This window comes from Schistocerca piceifrons, chromosome 2, assembly GCF_021461385.2.
Source record: "Schistocerca piceifrons isolate TAMUIC-IGC-003096 chromosome 2, iqSchPice1.1, whole genome shotgun sequence".
Taxonomy (NCBI): domain Eukaryota; kingdom Metazoa; phylum Arthropoda; class Insecta; order Orthoptera; family Acrididae; genus Schistocerca; species Schistocerca piceifrons.
Window position 1 is genome coordinate 982639501 of NC_060139.1, and position 4473 is coordinate 982643973.

Below are 4473 nucleotides of genomic sequence, written 5' to 3' on the forward strand. Positions count from 1 at the left end.
CACTGACAGAACCACAGGCACATAGACACAGGCAACAGAGCATGCACAACGTCGGCACTAGTACAGTGTATATCCGCCTTTCGCAGCAATGCAGGCTGCTATTCTCCCATGGAGACGATCGTAGAGATGCTGGATGTAGTCCTGTGGAACGGCTTGCCATGCCATTTCCACCTGGCGCCTCAGTTGGACCAGCGTTCGTGCTGGACGTGCAGACCGCGTGAGACGACGCTTCATCCAGTCCCAAACATGCTCAATGGGGGACAGATCCGGAGATCTTGCTGGCCAGGGTATTTGACTTACACCTTCTAGAGCACGTTGGGTGGCACGGGATACATGCGGACGTGCATTGTCCTGTTGGAACAGCAAGTTCCCTTGCCGGTCTAGGAATGGTAGAACGATGGGTTCGATGACGGTTTGGATGTACCGTGCACTATTCAGTGCCCCCTCGACGATCACCAGTGGTGTACGACCAGTGTAGGAGATCGCTCCCCACACCATGATGCCGGGTGTTGGCCCTGTGTGCCTCGGTCGTATGCAGTCCTGATTGTGGCGCTCACCTGCACGGCGCCAAACACGCATACGACCATCATTGGCACCAAGGCAGAAGCGACTCTCATCGCTGAAGACGACACGTCTCCATTCGTCCCTCCATTCACGCCTGTCGCGACACCACTGGAGGCGGGCTGCACGATGTTGGGGCGTGCGCGGAAGACGGCCTAACGGTGTGCGGGACCGTAGCCCAGCTTCATGGAGACGGTTGCGAATGGTCCTCGCCGATACCCCAGGAGCAACAGTGTCCCTAATTTGCTGGGAAGTGGCGGTGCGGTCCCCTACGGCACTGCGTAGGATCCTACGGTCTTGGCGTGCATCCGTGCGTCGCTGCGGTCCGGTCCCAGGTCGACGGGCACGTGCACCTTCCGCCGACCACTGGCGACAACATCGATGTACTGTGGCGACCTCACGCCCCACGTGTTGAGCAATTCGGCGGTACGTCCACCCAGCCTCCCGCATGCCCACTATACGCCCTCGCTCAAAGTCCGTCAACTGCACATACGGTTCACGTCCACGCTGTCGCGGCATGCTACCAGTGTTAAAGACTGCGATGGAGCTCCGTATGCCACGGCAAACTGGCTGACACTGACGGCGGTGGTGCACAAATGCTGCGCAGCTAGCGCCATTCGACGGCCAACACCGCGGTTCCTGGTGTGTCCGCTGTGCCGTGCGTGTGATCATTGCTTGTACAGCCCTCTCGCAGTGTCCGGAGCAAGTATGGTGGGTCCGACACACCGGTGTCAATGTGTTCTTTTTTCCATTTCCAGGAGTGTATTTACTTCAAGGACCTGCTGGCTTACTGCACCGCCTTCATAACCAGATTCATGCTTGTCGAATGCGAGATTCTGTCCCGAGATTCGCATATTACTGGGATCTTGGGGCCGGGCCGGTCGACGCATATTACTGGGATCTTGCGCGTCGACATCGTCGGCGCCGCCGCCGTCATCATCGCCACCCTCTCCGTTTTCCGTGGGACCGACTCAGGAAGAGGGTGGGCGCTGTTGGGGTTATCTGACCGCGTTGCCCTCGAGCGCAGGACATTTGTCGGTGCGCGGCCAGGGGCTCCGCGTCGGCCTCAATTGCGGCTCTCGGTTCCTCCGCCACCCAGCTTCCTGCCTCACCCTACCCCCCACCCCCCAACTGTCGTAAAATGTCTCCCTGTACGAATATTGGGCGGGGGAGGGGGGGAGGATGAATGTGCACTCCTAAGGCTTCGACTGCACACCGCACAGCGCAGCGCCGCGAAACTGCATCAAGAAGGCGCTGACCCGCGCGCCAATGAAAAAAGCGAGCAGTGCCACACTCACACGAAGACAGAGTTCAGCGCCCCCTGTCAACGCTGACTTAACCAGCCTCCCATCACTGATCGGTCCAGTGTTTTCGCAGACTTTGAAAGCATCAGTACTGAGTAACAGGAGAGCGTCTGTAAAGTTTGGAAGGTAGGAGACGAGATACTGGCAAAATTAAAGCTGTGAGGACGGGGTGTGAGTCGTGCTTGGGTAGCTCAGTTGGTAGAGCACTTGCCCGAGAAAGGCAAAGGCCCCGAGTTCGAGTCTCGGTCCGGCACATAGTTTTAATCTGGCAGGAAGTTTCATATCAGCGCACACTCCGCTGCAGAGTGAAAATCTCATTCTCAAGACGATACTTAGCCTACGTGTTGGGAGTAGAACTAGAGTGTCAAACTAACTGCATGAACGAGGCACAGTAAGGACATCAAGCCACTTCATAACGAGAAGTTAAGTTATGTTTGTTTAGTTGTTAGAAATGAAGTGTTCTTTTAATCTGGAAGTGTATGGAGAGATCATTTTCGACTCCTGCCTCCAGTCACCGCAACTTTTCTCCTTCCTTGTGTCTGTGCTTACTCCCATGTTAGCCGACACAAAAATACTAATATTTATATTTATATAGTGAGGGACTCATGATATTTTTCAGGCTTGGTTGCATCACAAGTTTGGTGATTCTTTCAACGGATTCTGTGTCTCCGAGACAGTAAGAGCGGCCTGATGATTCATATTTGGAAATTTTCCCTTGTCTCATGGGGTAAATCTTTATAGTAAGTCCGTGGGCGAAACTAATGTTAGCTAAAGGTGTTGGTGAAGGCACCTGGACTGAAAGAATGTGAACATTGTAATTTAGGTGGCTAATCATGGATCCACGCGTCAGAAATGGATCCCTCTTCACTTATGTGCTTTCCTTACTCATTGTTTAACTTTGACGTTCTGAATTGTTCTTACAAAATATAAACACTGATTTGTTCCTAGGGCAACATTCTCACAATAAAAAAATTTTACTATGTTTTCTTTTAATTTTTTAATTTTACTAATACTATCGAAAATATTTACAGGGTTGTTTGCGTTTAGTTACAATGGTTCACTGATAGGTGTTGTTAGTATGCGAATCTCTGATAAGCCACGACTGATAAAACCGCGACTCTCTCAATGACTGCATGCATAAAAATCGATAATGTTCTAGTGTTAACACTGTTTCGTTAGACAGGGAGCTGCACAGCTACAAATTAAGTTACATCAATTGTGATTACTTAAAAGCTACAATGAACAGCAGTTATACATATTACAGAATCAATGTTTCGAGAGAGTATCTCAATTAGAAAAATGAGGTTGGATTTCTCTAGTGTTGCCGTAAATATCTACGTCACAGGTAATTCTGAAGAAAGTGCTGGCGAGGCCTCTCTGTTAAGCGACAGGAGGTCACATAGTTTCAGCACATTTACACGCATATTCCTCAAAACACCGTATGGCGCACGGAGGCGGGTGCCTTTTACTACTACTGGTAATTTCGTTTCCTGATCCACTCGCAAATAGAGCGAGGGGAAAGACTGTCTATATGCCTCATAAGAGTCCTGATTACTCCTATCTTCGGATAATTACGGGAAATATGTTTCGGTTACCGTAGAATCTGTCTATAGACAGCTTCAAGTGCCGCTTCTCTTTATTTTCCCCGTAGTGGTTCAAATGGCTCTAAGCACTGTGTGACTTAACTTCTAAGGTCATCAGTCGCCTAGAACTTATATCTAATTAAACCTAACTAATCTAAGGATATCACACACATCCATGCCCGAGGCAGGATTCGAACCTGCGACCGTAGCGGTCACGCGGTTCCAGACTGAAGCGCCTAGAACCACACGGCCACACTGGCCGGCTTCCCCGTAGTGTTTCGTTTTCCCTCCAGAGATTCAAATATTAGTTCACAAAGCATTTCCATAATAGCTGCATGTTGGTCCAGCCTATCGGTAACAAATCCAGCGGCTTGCCTCAGAATTGCTTGGATGTCTTCCTTTGATCCGATATAGTGTGGATTCCAAACACTCGAGCAGCACTCAATGATTGGTCGCACTAGCGACTTATATGTGGTCATATTTATGGAGGAGCTGCGTTTTCCTAAAATTCTTCCAATTAACTGAAGTCGACCAATCGTCTTCCCTACTACACCAGTAACGTGCTCGCTCAATTTCATATCGCTTTGCTGCCTTACGCCTAGTCGTTCATTACGTCAAGCAGCATACAACCATTATAGTTTTTGAACGTTATGTGATTGCTTTTCCTACTCACCTGCCTTAACGTGCAGTTATAACAAGCTGTCATTCATCACACCAGCTGGAAACTTCAATTAAGTCGTCTCGTAACCTTCTACCATCACTCCAGTATCTCTGCGAATGAATCATCAAGTTATGTTAAAACCACTCCCATAGTTACGACGGTCGGGCTTGCTCGGTAATAATAAGAACTGTTATTTCAATGTTACTATCAAAATACGCGCGATAAGGATATCAGAATACCAGACTAGTACAATGATAATCAATAATGAACGACAAATAAGCGGTGTTTTACGTGGCGACCAGTAAACAGAGCCGCTTCCGAATCTGTCAGAGCGACAGCTAAAGCACTCTCGAACACGTGTCCC

At 49.4% G+C, this 4473-nt stretch overlaps 1 non-coding gene across 1 annotated transcript; it reads left to right on the top strand.

The window, feature by feature from the left end:
• The first annotated feature begins 2044 nt into the window (after window positions 1–2044).
• Window positions 2045–2119, top strand: Trnas-aga. Its single transcript has one exon. It is a non-coding gene; the product is annotated as a tRNA-Ser (tRNA).
• Window positions 2120–4473: the final 2354 nt, after the last annotated feature.